The 18,359-nt window shown below is 46.5% G+C and overlaps 1 protein-coding gene across 2 annotated transcripts in view; it reads left to right on the forward strand.

Moving 5' to 3' along the window:
- Positions 1 to 18,359, forward strand: part of SLC23A2 (solute carrier family 23 member 2) — a 1,215,437-nt gene that overhangs the window by 447,033 nt on the left and 750,045 nt on the right. The window contains exon 1 of one of the 2 annotated variants that reach the window (XM_086943515.1): positions 13,668 to 14,257. The exons of the other annotated variant lie outside the window; for it this stretch is intronic. The gene's annotated coding sequence lies outside the window, so the exon portion shown is untranslated. Of the gene's footprint in view, positions 1 to 13,667; positions 14,258 to 18,359 lie in introns of those variants that run through there. 2 annotated transcript variants of the gene reach the window in all.

The following is an 18,359-nucleotide window of genomic DNA, read 5'->3' on the forward strand; positions in this document are numbered from 1 at the left end:
AGGGCGATAGGTAGAGAGAGAGATAGAGTGAGGGCGATAGATAGAGTGAGGGCGATAGGTAGAGTGAGGGCGATAGGTAGAGAGAGAGATAGAGTGAGGGTGATAGGTAGAGAGAGAGATAGAGTGAGGGCGATAGGTAGAGAGAGAGATAGAGTGAGGACGATAGGTAGAGAGAGAGATAGAGTGAGGGCGATAGGTAGAGAGAGAGATAGTGAGGGCGATAGAGAGAGTGAGGGCGATAGGTAGAGAGAGAGATAGAATGAGGGCGATAGGAAGAGAGAGAGATAGAATGAGGGCGATAGGAAGAGAGAGAGATAGAGTGAGGGTGATAGGTAGAGAGAGAGATAGAGTGAGGGCGATAGGTAGAGAGAGAGATCGAGTGAGGGCGATAGGTAGAGAGAGAGATAGAGTGAGGGCGATAGGTAGAGAGAGAGATCGAGTGAGGGCGATAGGTAGAGTGAGGGCGATAGATAGAGTGAGGGCGATAGGTAGAGAGAGAGATAGTGAGGGCGATAGAGAGAGTGAGGGCGATAGGTAGAGAGAGAGATAGAATGAGGGCGATAGGTAGAGAGAGAGATAGTGAGGGCGATAGAGAGAGTGAGGGCGATAGGTAGAGAGAGAGATAGAATGAGGGCGATAGGAAGAGAGAGAGATAGAATGAGGGCGATAGGAAGAGAGAGAGATAGAGTGAGGGTGATAGGTAGAGAGAGAGATAGAGTGAGGGCGATAGGTAGAGAGAGAGATCGAGTGAGGGCGATAGGTAGAGAGAGAGATAGAGTGAGGGCGATAGAGTGAGGGCGATAGATAGAGTGAGGGCGATAGATAGAGTGAGGGCGATAGGTAGAGTGAGAGCGATGGGTAGAGTGAGAGCGATGGGTAGAGTGAGAGCGATGGGTAGAGTGAGAGCGATGGGTAGAGTGAGAGCGATGGGTAGAGGGAGAGCGATGGGTAGAGTGAGAGCGATGGGTAGAGTGAGAGCGATGGGTAGAGTGAGAGCGATGGGTAGAGTGAGAGTGATGGGTAGAGTGAGAGTGATGGAGAGAGTGAGAGCGATGGAGAGAGTGAGGGCCATAGAGAGATAGAGTGAGGGCCATAGAGAGATAGAGTGAGGGCCATAGAGAGATAGAGTGAGGGCCATAGAGAGATAGAGTGAGGGCCATAGAGAGATAGAGTGAGGGCCATAGAGAGATAGAGAGATAGTGAGGGCCATAGATAGATGAGTGAGGGCGATAGATGCAATAGGTCTCGCATTTGCGAGACTTTGAGCTACCAGCATTGTAAATGACAAACCTTTTATCTGTGTTGGTTTTGAAAACCGATAAATAAAAGGCATGTCAAAATTTGCAGATTATGCAGCAGATAATGGATTATGTGGTAAATGCAACAAATGTATACTTATGCAAAAAACTCAACAACCGGAATACTGCTTCCTGTTTACTTCCAACTCCTTCCTATATGTAAATCTACAGAAGGTGGTTAAACTGGAGCCTAACTAGAATACAAACCCTGATAAGAGTCATAAGATTATCAGAAAGGCTATTATTTGCGCTCTGACATTATAAGAACGCTGCCACAATGTGTCACCTAACTTCATGGCATTACAATGTAATGGTTGATTATCTTACAGGACAAGTACATATGTGCAACATCCTATCCCTAGGACAAGAAGACAGTTTATAAAATGTCAACAGCCCTGACCCAAAAGAAAATAGCAGACAACTCCTGGCGCAGTCATTCACAAGGCACTCCAAGCCATGCAGCTGGATAATTCTTCAACAACACAATCATATATTTTCACCAATAAACATCCAGAAAAACTTTACATACATTTATTGCATATGCCACTGCACCACATCCACATAAGGGACAAAGATGGCTTGAAAACATGAAATTCGATTTGAATAATCTTTATTTCGATCACAAGATCATAAAAGATATACATTACATTCTATACAAAATTTAAAAACGTATTAAACAACATTAGTGATCAGAATAAAAGCTAGAAGTAAAAAATGTGCCACAAATTTAGAACTGTCTCGAGTCTTCAAGTTTTTTACGTAATCATTTTTACACAACGACTTCGAGCATACCACATAGAGGTTAAAAATTTGGATAGAGCAAAAACTACAGTAGGGGATAAATCTGTCTTTAAGACTCTGTAAGCGGGTAGAAAAGTTCTAAATCCCAGATTCCTAAGCAAGGGGACTAGCCAGTATTTCCTGCTCCTCTCATAGCCCCTGCAAAAGAAGACAACATGAACGTAATTCTCCTTTGGATGTGCACATGCCGGGCAAGTTTCTGAAGAGGAGCGAGAAGACCCGGATGCTGTAAAGGATGCTAGGGGAAGAGTTCCATATCTCCATTGGAGAAATAATTTCCTGGTTAGTTGTGGAGTGATGGCATCTAGGACACTTTCAAGTTGATAGGAGTCTTTTGTTTGTATGAACTTGTTGGACAGTGACCCGTCCCGGGTGCCGTCTGTGGCTCTGAAGAGCATGTGTTCGTAATAAGCTCTCGCCAGTACCTTTTTTGGGGTCTTTGGGCAGAGGTTTAATGGGTCCAGCCATAGTTCAGAGAGTCCAATTGCCTCCAGCGTTCCCTTGATGTAAGTCAGCCATGGAATTCTTTTGGCATTGGGTAACTCTAAAAATTCCTGCAATTCAGCTCTGTAGTTTGAAAGGTCTGGGCTACTCCATAGACGCCGCCAGAATGTCAAAGGCTTTAGGCCCAGCTCCTCCGTTATTGGTCGAATATCCAAGTCCAGTCTGAGCGGGAGTAATGGAGTACTCTGTGGAAGAGCGACAATCTGTCTCAGGAATTTGTTCTCAGTTGTTAATAATTTGGATGATGGAGTGTGACCCCACAACTCACCCCCATATGTGACACCACCCCGGGCTTGGGCTTTGTAAATGTGAATAATGGGGCTAAGTGGTCGGAAGGGGGATTTGTTCACCAGTCTCATAGTGCCACCCGCCAACTGTGCCAGTTTGATGTTCACTTTCGACTGATGAGACGACCACGTTAAGTTTTCATTAAGAGTGATCCCCAAATATTGAATTGTGTGCACCCGTTCCAATTGGACTGCTCCCAACCTGGGTGGGGCACAGTTATGGGGCATCGGATTAAGAATCATATATTTAGTCTTTTGTGGGTTGATTTCAAATCCCCGATCTAAACAGAACTGTAAGAACCCGTCCAGAACACGCTGAATGCCCATAGGGGATTTGGACAGCAGCAGGGTGTCATCTGCAAACATGATTGCAGGCACCCTGCTGCCAGTCAGTTTTGGGGCGTCAGTGTTGGGAATCCTCGTTAGGTGGGCAACTACCCCGTTCACAAAGAAGCAGAACAGGGTCGGTGCGAGGACGCAACCCTGTCTTACCCCTCTGCGAACGGGGAACCTTTTGGTTAAGTTGCCACCTCTGCCACACCTAACGCGGGCATAGTTGTTGTGATGCAATCTCATCAGGATAGCCAAAATATCTCCAGGGACATTCAACTCCTCCAAGACTTTCCATAATTTCGCTCTAGGTACCAAATCAAAGGCGGCACGCAAGTCTACGAAGACTGTATACAAAGTACCGCCCTCGATTATAGCTGTCCTCCAATATAGGAGGTTCAGCCTAAAAATTTGGTCTGTTGTGGACACCCCCTGTCTAAATCCCGCCTGATAGGGAGTCAGAATACCCATCTCATCCACCCAGTCCTGTAACCGATTCAAAACCAGTCTCCCAAAGAGCTTTTGGGATATGTCAATAAGACTGATTGGGCGGTAGTTGGCTGGGAGCAGAGGGGACCCCTTTTTGTAAATTGGAACCACCTCTGCGCCCAGCCAAGTATCCGGGACCTCCATACCCCCCAGAATAGCGTTAAATATCAATGTGAGGTATGGGGCCCATATCCCTGGTTCCTGCTTAAATAGGTACCCAGGTACCCCATCAAGGCCGGCCAGCTATAGTCGCCCCCACCTCTTTTTCTGTGAAGCGGTCACCAATTGGACCTAGGCCTAACGTACTGTTTGGGATGTTGGGAGACCCTTCTTCTGCTGAGTATAATGCCTGGAAATGGCTCTGCCATAAGCTAGGAGCTATATTAGGCTTGATTGCTGAGGATAAGTCCTCTGTGCCATTAGAGACTAGGCGCCAGAATTTGCGCGAGTCTCTAATGGTTAGTGACCTTGAGAGATTTTCCCAATATTCTTGGTCCCATTCAGCCCTCGCATCCACCAAGAGCTTTCTATAAGATCTTCTCCTGTCTTGGATTTCCTCCCTGCTTTTGCCTATCTTGATGGCAAGTAGCAGTTTGGCCTTAGATTCCCTGCAAGTAGCATTATACCAAGTCGTCTTGACTGGGGGTCCTGTTATTTTTCCCAACTTTGAAAACAGATCTAGCTCTAGGGTACTAATTAGATCTGCATGTGTATGAGCAAGCTTTTCTCTATTAGCTACACCTTCCACCTCCTTCCCTATCTGGAAAGCCTTCTCCAAGAGCGGGATGATCCTTGCGTATAGTTTTGGTATTCTGTCTCCGCTAGTGACCAATTTCTCCCACCTGACTTTTCTCCGGTTATTTTCTAGTAGGAGTCCTGACTTGTCTTTATCCGTGCCAAACGTAGTGGCCTCGTTCCCTGGTGAAATGTAAGAAAGTTCCAGGGCATTGTGGTCAGTGTCCCTTCTCTCAATAACTTTAAAATCAACTACTTGTGACCACATGGATAATTTAACAAGGATATATAATCTAGTCTCGATTCTCTACCAGTTTTATTGTAAGTACAGATTCTAGGTGTGTCTGATTTACAACGACCAATGCAGGCCCTTAAACCTTTGTTTAGAGTGAGGGCAGTTATCTGCAGGGCCAGGGGTGTCCAAGCCCTGGGGGGAGGCGCCACCGTCACAGGAACAAGCCAACGTGAGTCTTTCTCGAGAGAGGGGCCATCACGTAGACCTGATAGTGGTTCATACTGTGAGTTTAAATCACCTCCCACCAGGCATGCAAGTTCCCAGGGAATACCATCAAGGAACACGGAGAGTTGCTCTATGGTGCTGGATTCTTTTGACGTTGTTACCGGCCTTGAGTATGTGTTTACGAACACCAATTTCGAGGAATTTGGCCACTCTAATAGGACGGCCAAAATATCGTCTGAGTCTGTTTCCAAGCAGGTAGCCTGGCAGCCTAGATCCGTTGCTATCCATGTCGCGAGTCCTCCCGATGGCCTGCCCCTTCCCCCCCACTTAGCAGGTTTAGAAAAGACTGCATATCCCTGAAATAAGATTTCCTCGCGCGCCCAGGTCTCCTGAAAAAGTAGAATATTTTTAGAGCCAATAAAGGAACCCCACTCTGTGGAGTCAATTTTACTGGCTAATCCTGCGACGTTCCATGAAACCAAAGTAAAGGGGCATGGTTTGGTAGAGGATGAGCCCTTGGTGGTGTTATTAACAACCCTAATCTCCGAAGTGACCATCTGAATTGAGGATGAATGGGCCAGAGCAGATCTTTGATTAGTGTGGGTCACAATTGGACCCTCTATGATGGGCTCAGGGGCTAGATTTAGTTCCAATGAGTTTTGTACCCTTGTGTGTAATGTGGGTACTGGGAGTGGGAGTGGACTTTTCCCAATCCGTTCTGATGCGGGCAGTTCGCACCCCTCATTATCCGAGTGTCAATCCACCATTTCCAAGCTGCTATATCTGTTGTAGGTGGGGAAATGAGCTGGATAATGCATTCTGTGGGGCCCTGGGATTCCTCTCATTAATCCTCCCCCGCCGCCCCTCCTCCTTGTGATAGTTTCCCAACCTGCCTCCTCCCCATACGATAGAAAATGGTCTGTAGGTCTTCCCCTGTAATTAAGAGGAGCGCTTCTCTCCCTGCGACCACTTTCCCATTCGTCCAGTAAGTCTTGGTGATGCCCCCATCTTTGATCCTCCAAGTTGTATGGGCTTGATGGATAAAAGAATGAGAGAGGAAGGGGTTGGATGTTACTAACTTGGTCATCAGAGGCCCAGGCACAGATGTAAGCTGCAGTGCCCGGCTCTCTGAAGGTGACCAAAACGCAGTCTCCCCTTAATGATTTTCTAGAATATCCCACCCACGTAGCCCGCCTGACCATAGAAATGTCGCTGGTTATTCCTCTCGGGAGCGGTCTATATGTGGATAACCAGCTAATAACCTTGTTCCTGAGTGATGATGTTGATTCTGTTGTCGTGGGTTTTAATTCCGGGACCCCTGCCAAGACTAGCGTATAAGGGGCAGCCTCTGGAGGAAGGTTGACAGGTTTTGGTTTACGGGTGTGGTTGGATTTCTCTCCCGTAAGTGTTAAATCACCCTTGGTTTTAGTCTGGGTAGGAGCAGTATCTTTGGGTGGGGGGATGGTAATTGGTGTAGCAGTTAATGTTTGTGGCGTTAATGGAGGTGCATTGTTGGTATTGAGGTTAGGCGGGGGTAGGGGTGTCTTATTAGGGATGGTCGGTGGGTTATGGGAGTCGGTGGAGGGTAACTTATTCTTTGCAACTGTGGTGGATACGTTACCCTTTTTGGACTTTGGATCGGGGCCCCCTTTTACTACTTTAGCTTCATTGGGATCAAGTTTCTTCGAGTCAGCTAGTTGCACAGTGGATTTTTCGATATTAACTAGCCTGGCTTCGATCTTGATCAATCGAGCTTCAAGGGGACTCAATAGCGATCTAAGAAGTGTACCGATGTCCTCCAGTGTGATGTCATCACTGGAGTTATCCACTAGAGTAATGTTTGTGGCCGGTGATGGTACCGTTATACTATGAGTTATGGGGGTAGTTGTTGTACCCTGCTTTTCTGGGTTGGTAACTGTAATGCCTCCCTTTGCCCCTTTTCCCCAAGGTGGTTTGGATGTTGGGGACTTTGTCCTGTTAACTTCTTTGTTTAAACCCCCCCTCTTTTTTTGTATAGCACCTTCCCTGACCCCCCTATCTCTATCGAGGCTAGACTCTTTGTCATTAACTACCACTATTTTCGGATCGAGTGTTAGGTGTGAAATTACTGGTGAAGTGTGAGGCAATTGGGTGTTTGAGAGGGCCATTAGACTCATGTCCTCAAATTCACTGGGAGCCTCGATTGTGTGATCGGGGGTCACTGATGGTTGGATTAGGTAGTTGATGTGTTACCTGGTCGGTCATTTCGTTGATTATAAGTTCGGTCCTCCCCTCCGGAGTTCTAGCTTGAGCCATTGGCCCCATTGAAGATCTTCTAACCCAGTCAATTTCTTGGGAAATTCTTCTTTCCAAGACCTCAATTTCCTCAATCAGAAGAGATCCGGCTTTGACGAAGTAATTGTCAATGGGTCCCTTTGCGGCTTCGGCCGCGGCTAGTGTAGATTTGCTTCTGGTTTCTCTAGTACTCATTGTTCCGTGGAATGGGAAACCAGATGTGGCAATAAATAAGGGGGGGCCCGGACCGGACTCTCCCGTACTCGAACGGCCTCAAACGGCCCGCTCTTTGCCCAGTCTTCGCCCCGAGCTCCGTCCCGCGCGCGTCCCGTGTCGCGGTGGTGAATGAGCCAGTAAAGTACAAGGAGGCTGGGGGCGTGGCCGCCGGGGAAGAGGCACCAGCTGTGTGGAATGGAGAATGCTGGTCCTCGCAGTCCCCCGGTAGGCTACACGCGCTGTGTTCTCAAACAAAGTCCTCAACCTGGGCCGTTCTCCACTGGGAGCGAGTGTGCTCTCCGCCGACTGCGGAGCCGCTCACACCAGGTTTGACGGCCTCAGGGAGCAGATGAGAACAAGGAAGCTAGCACGAGCCTCGCCGCTGCAGGGAATGTCTTTGAGCGGCACCCGCGAAGCGGGTGCCGCGAAAGGTGGTGGCAGCAGCAGAACAAACAGCCTCTAAGTGCAGGCAACAGTCAGGGTAGGTTAATCCTCGTGGCAAGAAGGTGAATCCCTCGATAAGCGGCACCCGAGCAGCAGGTGTTTGCAAAGGTAGTTATGGCTGAAGGCTGGGGGCGTGGCCGCCGGGGGAAGAGGCACCAGCTGTGTGGAATGGAGAATGCTGGTCCTCGCAGTCCCCAGGTAGGCTCCACGCGCTGTGTTCTCAAACAAAGTCCTCAACCTGGGCCGTTCTCCACTGGGAGCGAGTGTGCTCTCCGCCGACTGCGGAGCCGCTCACACCAGGTTTGACGGCCTCAGGGAGCAGATGAGAACAAGGAAGCTAGCACGAACCTCGCCGCTGCAGGGAACGTCTTTGAGCGGCACCCGCAAAGCGGGTGTCGCGAAAGGTGGCGGCAGCAGCAGAACAAACAGCCTCTAAGTGCAGGCAACAGTCAGGGTAGGTTAATCCTCGTGGCAAGAAGGTGAATCCCTCGAAATCCACTTGAAGCTAAGTAATGACACCAAAGCAGAATTAAACACACTTCTGTGCGCAGAATTCTCCACACAGACCAATAACTTATTAGACTGCCATGTTCCAATATAAACTATCAGAATAAACAGTATACTAACCTAACCTCGGCTTGACGCAATCTAAATGTGAAAAAAACACAACATAATAAAATGATAAAATGACAACAGATCACTCAGAGAAGACCTCTCTGACACTTTAGTCAACTAGAATCCCAGAGCAAAAAAGGGTGCCCAGATGTCAAAAGAGCAACAGGTAATTAAGTACTGTACAAATAACACAAATGAATGCTCAGACGATGGTGATAGCACTACATTTACTTAGGGTGAACACTGTGCACCGTCAAGGTGGTAAAATTCTGCACTGTGTGCAAACATGGTGATGGTAATTAGTACCTAGGTCTGTCAGGTGAGTGACCGCTTACAGAGTTTGCTGTCTGGATAGGTTCGATCAGTGCTCACTCACATCATGATAGTCTGAACTAAGAGATGTCAGTCTGGCGATAACTAAGCCACAGAGGTAATCAACAGAATGCAATCCGTGGTGCCAGTATAGGGACCAACTGCTCTGAGTGATATTAGGATGATCAGAATACTGTCATAATAGCAAGAGCTTTCGTTTAGTGATGTCAGTATGCTGAATGACTGTACTGTGAGATGCCAGGATGCAGACAGTCTGCACGAAGTACTGAATGTCTGGTGACAGTCTGCACAGAGCGCTGTCACAATATTAGCAGTTTACAATTGGTCCTCTTACGGTAGTTGCAGTCGGCAGCAGAGGTACAACTAGAGTGAGATATCGGGGGCAGTCTTTACTAGCAGGATGATGAGAGTATATAATGGGGTATTGATATGTTTGTGACAGTCCACACTCAAAGCTGTCATGGTTAAATATCAGTCTCCAGCAAGTCTTCTTAGTGAGAAACCATATGCACCAAGTGTTTTAGGGTGCTCTACAGTCTATACTTTCAGTGTGGTGGAAGTCTACACCAGGCAGTTGCAATGATGAAGATCTGTGCTGATTGGCTGCTGGATGTCAACAGTCTGCAAAGAGTGTTTATCAAGTGTGATAGCGTTCTGCAGTCCATACAGTCAGAGTATGTGACTTCTATAGGGTGTACACTGCGAGTACCGATTTTTAGAAGAATGAAACCAGTTTTCAATTAATGCTACGAGGGTGGTGCCATTATGGAGCAAGTGTTGGCAGTGCACTGCGTGCCCTAATGAATTTTACAGTCTGCACAAATCGCGGCAGTAGACAACAGGTTCTCTTTGGAAAAGATAGCGCTATTCACGAGATATATATAAGGACATTTTGCAGAGTGCGAAAGTGAAAACAAAACCAACCCATAGGTCCTAATGTTGTCGTTGAAGCGGGCGCATGCTTTTTTAAAATTATGACTTCTCTGTAGTAGTGGCGCCACCCGTGCTTTAGCCTAAACATCGTAAGCTAAAGTTGGGTGCCGAGATTGCTAAAAAAAGTAAATAATTGTCTATTTCTTTACTTTTGACGCAATCTCTGAACCCAACTTTAGCTTAAGATGTCGAAGCTAAAGCACGGGTGCCGCCACTACTACAGCGAAGTCATAAACAGAAAAAAAAAGCATGCACCCGCTTCGAGAAATGACTGCCGTGTGCCACTAACGTGAAAACAGACTGCAGGAGCCAGGAAGGTGGTATGGGGAAGTTACACAGAGGTAAACAGGAAAGAGGTCACTGACTGGGGGTGACCAGCACAACTTTGAAGATGCGCGTGGTGCGGTGTCTAAAAAAAGGAAGTAGCGGCCGCAACATTCAAAGACTAATGCGCGGCGTGTGGTGGTACAGCTGTTATAAGATTATTATAGTACCACTGCCACTAGCATTAATATAACTGTTTGTGGAAATATAATGTAAAAAAGAAGTTCTTGGCATTGCGTGGTGGGGCGGGGAGCAGCATTGCGTGGTGGGAGCAGCATTGCCTGGCGGGGGCGGGGGAGCGGCTTCCTTTGAAGTCTGATGCCGAGGCTCACAGGCTGCCAAATGATGTGAAGCATCAGACCTGTACAAGAGCAGAAGAAACCAGCTCTCGGCGTTGCGCGGTGGGGGCGGGGGAGCGGTATTGCGTGACAGAGCGGGGGAGCGGCTTCCTTTGAAGTCTGATGCCGATGGTGTGCGCTGTGCACGCGCCCGGCTCACAAGCACTGGAGGCAATCCACTTTTGGGTGCATTTTTCAGAGCCCTTACTTTATATCTCGGGATGGCTTAGGCTCGACCTAAAAAACCCAAGGTTACAGGGACGTTCTAGTTAGGAAATAGATTTTTTTTCTTTTTTATCTATAAATTTACTGAAATAAAAACTAAGTTTACAGCGACGTTTAAGTTAGGCTCAGATTTGACTCATACAAAACCATTGAAAATCAGCAGTTTTAGTTACCTGAGCTAACTTTAACTTACGCCCCAGCAATGCACTAATTATGACCTCGCATATTACATAATTCATTACATCGTCAGTAACATCACTGATGACATCCACAAAACCACTCACACTCCTATACAACCTCTAATACTCACTCAAACACCCACACACCCATACACATAAAACTACTCACTCCTCCATAGAGCTACTTGCACACCCACTCAATCACACAGCCACTCACAACCGTTTCCTCACCCATAGAGCCACTCACCCACTCCTAGAACCAGTGACTCGCCCATACAGCCACACACCTACACACACACACACACACACCTATTCACCCATACAGCCTCTCACACACCCACTTGCCCATAAAGCGTCTCACAAACGCCCACTCAGCCTCTCAACACAGCCACTCATTCACCCCTACAAGCACTCACACAACCACTTACATACCAGTGGATTCAACCACTTCCATATTTGATTTGATTTGATTTGGGATTTATAGAGCGCGTAGCTACCCTAGGGCATCCCAGCGCTAGTGATCATAGCTCCAGCAAGGTGGGGAAGGAGGGGAGAGGTAATCAGGGGAAATTAGGGGAAGAGCCAGGTTTTTAGTTGTTTCCTGAACCTGAGGTGGTTGTGTACTTGCCTCAGAGAGAGTGGGAGGGAGTTCCACAATCTGGGGGCATTGTAAGAGAACAGACGACCGCCGGTTCTGGCCTTCCTAATTCTAGGGACGTTCGCGAGAGATAGGGAGTTGGATCTTAGATGTCTACAGGACTGATGCTGTGACAGAAGTGGTCTGAGAAGGGGGGGGCCTTCATCATGCATTATTCTGTGGGCAATGCACAGGGTTTTGAACGTGATCCGTTCTTTTACTGGCAACCAGTGCAGGTTTCTGAGGGCTGGTTTGGCCGAGCTCCTCGCTTTGGTTCCAGTTAGGATTCTTGCGGCCGCATTTTGTGCACATTGAAGTCTGTGGACTACAGAGGCTGGAGCCCCCAGATACAGCACATTGCCGTAATCTAATCTGGAGTTCACCAGCCCCTGCATCAGGAGTTTCCTGGATTGGGGGGGGGATATGATCACTCACCCATACAGCCATTCACACAGACACGCACTCTCCTAAACATCCACTCAAACAGCTACTCATTTACCCATACACCCACTTACACCCCAGTCTCACACACCCATACAGCCACTCACACAGCCACTTATACATCCATACAGCCACTCACACTGATACACGCACAGCCACTTACATAACGTCTTAAAAGTATCACTCATTAGTAGTACACCTAGTATACTAATTTAACTTTTGTAGTAGCTTAGTACATATGTTTAACAATCATAAATTCCTGCAAAATACTCACTCTCTGGATGATGCCATCAGTGTAGTCACTGACCAGGTCATGAGTGAGGTAATATGTGAGGCCGTAAGCCATGCATTGCGAGGCGTTAATGGTACTGCGGCACAAACTTAGCTCATACCCTCCCTCGCTCCAGCGGTGTGATATTGGCTGGAGCTCAGCCTAGGCGCTTGACTGCCCCCTTTCCCCGCATCCTCTTATATTCACACTTGGTCCATCCTCCACCCCTCGTTAGCTCCCAGTTCAAGGTGCACCGCCTCAGATAACACGACAAGCTTAGCTATGCATGGAGAATATGCACGGACGCTCTGATTATACTCCGGAACATAACAACCATATCTGTCTACTCATAGTTGCAACAACGTATAATTAGCATTGCTCTTTATACGGAAATTATGGTGTTACTGTGCATTGCAGATACCCCCTATTAAGGGGGTCTTGAAATGCAACTGCTCTATGATTGTTTGTAAAACTCAAATAAAACCGTTTTTAAAAAAGTTATATTTTGCAAACGACATTATTGTACTGAAACGATTGTCAGTAATGCACTCTGAACTCACAGCAGTTCCTTAGAGTGTTCACCCTAATAATAAAGATGTTGCATTAATAAACCAAATATACAAATTTGAACAACTTAAGGGTTATAAATACAATCTTCCTTATTAGGACAAAATAAACATGAACACTTGTTTTCCTTGTCCCCACCAATATCCAGGGCTTAGACAGTAGGAATTCAGCACCCCTACGTGTCTCTTGAATGCAGCTTCAGTATGCACCGTCAATGTTTTAGAGAATGTCATGAGCGTCAACACACAACTTCATAGAAACGCTGTAGCTTTATGGAATATTCCTTTCAAATTGAGCTGTGAAATGCACAATCTGGTTTCAAAAATCTTTTCAAGAGTGGACAACCCATCAGACCATACTGGAGACTACTTGACTAGTTTGCTTGGTCAACCATTTCAAATTTGGTTTAAAAAGGGGGAAATTACTATTTTGGCTGCTTCCTTGCACAGGGAGTGGCTCCGGTACAATCTGTCAGACACTGAACAGGCAACGTGCTGCTCTTAACAGTACAAGCTCCTTATGGATGCAGCTCAAGTGTGAAATTGCCCCTCCCAGAGTAGGAAGCGTTTAGTCACATAGTTTAGCCACAGCATGGGTGTGTGTTCGAGGTACTTCCACGAATGCAGGGCCTTGGAAAGAAATAGTAGTGCTTCTAACAAAGCACTTTTTGTTCAGGAAGCACTCGTGATGCGAGAGGCTGCCACTTTCGCAATGTTAACACTCCATAACAAAAAGCCTTACAGCAATAGTTTCCAAACGTTTGCATGCATATCATACATAAGAGCTATGCCTCTCGCGAAGCGCGCTTAATACATGCGGTTATGTCACTAGGCAGCCGCAGCCTCGGTTTGCCCACCAGGGGCGCTCTTGTCCAACTTGGCCCTTGTGTAACGTAGAGCGGGGCCTCTGTTGATTGGCCGTCGGTATGTACTTACGCAAGGTCTGCTGCTGCTTCCTGGACGGAGCCCAGCTTCGCTATTGTATAAATGAAGCTGAGGCAGCGGCGTCCTGGGCTCCTTGGTGCACGCACGGTATCCCGCTCTCTGTGGCAGTGGCATTTCTAGAGAGACCGTCTTCTGCCATCTCTGCAGAGGGACGGAGCACCCCGACTCCCTCTGATAGCGGGCTGCTGGAGAGGCGGCATGTCGGGCTTTTTCTGACACCAGCAGCGACTGAATGCATGCCCGGTAACCTCGGGAGCAACGACGGCGTGCTGGTCTGAGGAGCTTTGCTCGCGTGCGCTTTGAGCGGCTGCATGCAGGGAGCCCAGAGAGACTGCCATCTCGCGTTACCTCGTATAGCGGGCTTCAGCCGGGCTCTTGAGACTGCACCCCACGTTTCCTCCGGAAGGATTCTGCGCCCCGGCTCTTTTTCCCACCTGCAGGCACCCAGTAGCATCCTGCGCTCCCTCGGAAGATTGAGTGTATCCAAGCCGTCCGTACACCTAAGGAGAGCAGCTTGCGCCCCGTGCTCCGCCGTAGAGGGCTCCGTCAGACCCTGTGGGAGGCGCGCTGCATCCCGGGCTCCAGGCGTGCTCATAAACCTGCTGCCCAACGGTAAGAAGTCCTGTCTGGCCTGGGATCCAAAGCGGGCAGAGGGCATAGCGGTGAATGGGATTTTGAAGACTTCCGTTTGTTGCAAAATGCGATGTTATTTATTGAATCAATAGAAATGTCAAGAATGTAATGTACGTTAGAAGTGATTTCCAGGTCTCCATTGTAAATGTGTATGTAAATGTATTGGATCGGAAAGAGTTGTGCCGTATGTAATATCAATGTTTACTCGGAACTGACCTCTGTGACCCATTTGTGAGGCACTTGTACATCAAGAACCAGTATACTGTGTACTGTAAATAAACAGGAGGCACCTGTTTAACCTGAATATCTTGAACACGCCTGCCTGGTGTTAATCATATTAACTTGTGTAGTACGCTTAGAATGTATCATTCCAATTTGCAGTGACAAAAAGTGCGTGTGTAATCTATAACCTCGATATGTAATATATATGGGATAAAGATACCTGTCTAATCTACATCTACTGTAGAGACATAGAAAGGTTCTCCATAACCTATAATATCGACATTGGACCAGTGTGTTCTGTAATATCACATGACGGCAATTAATTTATACTCTAGAATAGAGGGACCTTTGCGATCAATAATATAGGCAATTCACGTACGTCGGAGAGGTCATGATCTTTAATTAGTTCACCTGAATATTAGAGATGTAATGTATGTCTAATGTACATATAGTGTCTGATACATAATACCAAAATGTAATGTACATACCCAGATGGGCATTCTTCTAGTTAAAGGACAAATGGGAAGACCTCTGTAATCTTTATTGTATATATTTGTATGTTAATGGAGCTGTTCTTCTACAGTATCTAACGAAGATACCAAAAAGGGTTTCTGTTGGACATTCGCTAAGTGCAATCTATATCAAATGTAGATCCTTGTTATGTGCATCAGTGTAACACATTTACACAGAGAAGAGCAATTCACCAATATGCAGTTTATTTCCATAGAAGAAACGTATGCGATTTAAAATGTTTTAGTACATTGAAGTAGTATGTGTAGTCATTATCTTATCTAGCTGTACATTAATGGTGCCTCTAAATTGTATAATGTACATATGAAATGGGGTTTGCGATAACTTTGATATCGGTGTTTCTTAAAGACACGCAGAAATGACCAGTCTAATCTACATTATCAAATGAATTTACCTAGAAGAGACCTGTGTAAGTACATGCACAGAAGCAACATGTGATCTAGAATATCAATATTTAATGGGTATACTTGGAATAGAACTGTTGAATATTTATCCTAATTTTTTTTAATAGCAGTGGACTTCTGTGACTGATGTGCATAGAGAAAAGTGCCTGGGTATTCCTAAATAGCAGTATTTAGTAAACAGACACGGGGCAGGCCTATCTAATGTGTATGATCAAATGAACATACTTGGAGGAGACCTTGTAATCTGGAATATCAATACCAGCAGAAAAGGACCTCGCATCTTCAATTTAAATATATTGGGTACATACATAGAAAGGATCTGTGTAATATAGAGCGACTATGTAACGAGCACATGCAGAAGGAATCGGTGTACTCTGGAAAATATAATGTACGTACATGAAAGAAAGCTGTGTAACTATCTGCTGTAGCTGTATCGTAGTGGACATGAGGCTTTTTAGAGGCCAGTGGGGTCTAGAGTAGGTGAGGGGAACCGTTTGCTTCTACCCCTTACTAAGTTAGAGAACCGGCTAGGAGCAGCAGTTTCTTGTAGCCCTGCTCTACCGTCTGGGTCTGATGTCTCTAGGCCTAGTATTTTCGGGTCAAGAGACATCGTGAAATGTATGATGACCTGGATGTGTATGCAGCCATGATAACGGTCTGAGCCACTTGGGTCATGGTAATGCATATAGGATATAGGAGCTGACGATACGTGTAATATTTATCAAACGTGTATAGGGGAAATGGCCTTTATCGTTCTTTAAACTAATTTGTGGTTGAGAGTGTGAAAGAAAAGACAGAAACAATATTTGATGATGATTGATCTAATAAAAGGCATCGCAACCTGCACGATAGTGCATCCATGAACTGATACAAAGGGGAGAATCTTGAGTTTGTAAAATGTAGGTTTCATTTCCTTTCATCTGGGGTCCAACCCCCAATCAGTGCCAGCATTGATTGGGGGTTTGGGAAGGGTGCAGCGTGACAAGCCAAAAACTGCTTGGCTATGAAAGGATGTCTGCCACGCGCCAACCAGAGCCACTCTCGTGGTGTCAGCATGGGGAAGCAGGCGGGCTTCCTGATTCTAGACCAGCAGAAACTAGCGAGCATACCGCCAACCGCCCCCCCTCCCCCTTCCCTTCAAGTGGGCGAGCGGCCCTTATTTCTAAGGCGAAGGAGCAGTTTTGAGACAATCTAGAACGTGCCGCCGCTGACCGGTTCCTTTCTCGTTTTCTTAGAGTTTTCTCCAAGGTATGTATGCTATTAGTAGATTCAGTGTCCTTTTCTATCGTTTTCTTCTGTGTCGCCATTCTGCTCGCTAACCTTTTCGGTTTTTTGTTGCTATGCATTGTGTGCAGTCTTCGGCCCGGTGTCTGTAGCAGTATTGCTTGGTTGATTCAGTAGGTATTCCTTGTTATTCTGCGACGTAGTGTCACCGAGATACTGTCAAGCTGTTTCATTAGCAAGATTCGGGTTCTTTTAATTAAATGTTGAATTTCCAACGCGCCAACATTCGTGGTTGCTGCTCTGACCTAAATTGAACGTAAAGCGGGATCAGCAGACAGAAGCGGAGGCCTAGCAAGCTTCTGCATTAACCTCTTGTGTTCCGAGAGCGTCGGTAGGAGCACGTGGCTTCCAACAGATAGATTACGAAACCGTGACGCGAAGGAAGCCGCAGCCCTCTGTGTGTGAAAAACCGACCAGTGAGACATTACAGGGGAGCTGCGATTCCATCACCGAGCAGCTTTCTGTCATTCCAGCACAGAGCAGCCTTCTTTAATCCCACCGTTCTCCTCCACCCCATCGTTCTCCTCCACCCCCCTCTCTAGGAAAGATCCCATTGAGCCCTTCAGCTCCCGTCCCGCCACTGAAACCGGGTTGATAGCTCTAGAGGTTAGCATCCCTGCTGCTAAGATATGTTTAAATGGAATTAAGATAGATCAGTGGGGCAGGGCTAAATGTGGGATGAAAAAACTGGGGGGTTCTTTCATGGGGCGTGGCCTCTGCAATTAAGGGCGTTTCAAAACACTTAAGAAATCTGCGCTTAGCATAGTGTGCTGCCGCACAGGTATTTTGCCGCTTCTGTCCATTCACCCAGATATTTAACACGACAAGTAACATTACACCTACAACAAGACAGGGCTATTGCCTTTGTCAGTGGTTGTAAGTTGCATAAGATACATAAGCAGCAACTATCACTTCTTTGTATATAATATCGAAAATGCTACTCGTTCTTGTGGTTGTGGCGTAAGGCTAGAGCAGCGGACCTTCAAGCTGAGAAAACAGGTTTGAGCCTGACGTCCTGTGATTAAAAAAATGAATGTGCCCTTGTGTAACTGGTGCTACTGTAAAGCGCTTCAAGTTTGCGCTATATAAAACAGAAAAAAAGTGTCTCTTTGAAGTTACATCAAATCAGAAAAATGGAGAGGCCGATAGGGACCCGTCTCGGCACCTGCTTTTATAACAGCCACACTGTGCCCATTCCAGGAACCCTACCATACATGTGTATCTGTATTACTACACACAGCCAACAGTCATTGTTTTTGTGGGGGTTGTTGGCCGCAGTTTTTTACTCATTACATATGTTTTCTTTGTACAACTCCCCTGGACACCTTCTCGGGCCGGGGTCATAAATCATTATCAAAATTGGTTATCAATCAGTGTCATATGGACATCATAAATCATGGGTCATAAATAAATCATTAGGTATCATAAGTCATTCTGTCATCGTTTTGTTGTCCTCATCAATCATCGTCATACATCGTGGTCATAAATCATCGGGATATCATAAATCATTCTGTCACAAATCTGTCATTGTTCTGTTGTCATAAATCATTTTGCATGGGCATCCTAAATCACTGGCCATAAATCATCGGCTGGCCATAAATCACTGGTTTGTCTTTTGTTCATTTGCATATCTTAGGGTC

Source organism: Lissotriton vulgaris, chromosome 11, assembly GCF_964263255.1.
Source record: "Lissotriton vulgaris chromosome 11, aLisVul1.2, whole genome shotgun sequence".
Classification (NCBI taxonomy): Eukaryota; Metazoa; Chordata; class Amphibia; order Caudata; family Salamandridae; genus Lissotriton; species Lissotriton vulgaris.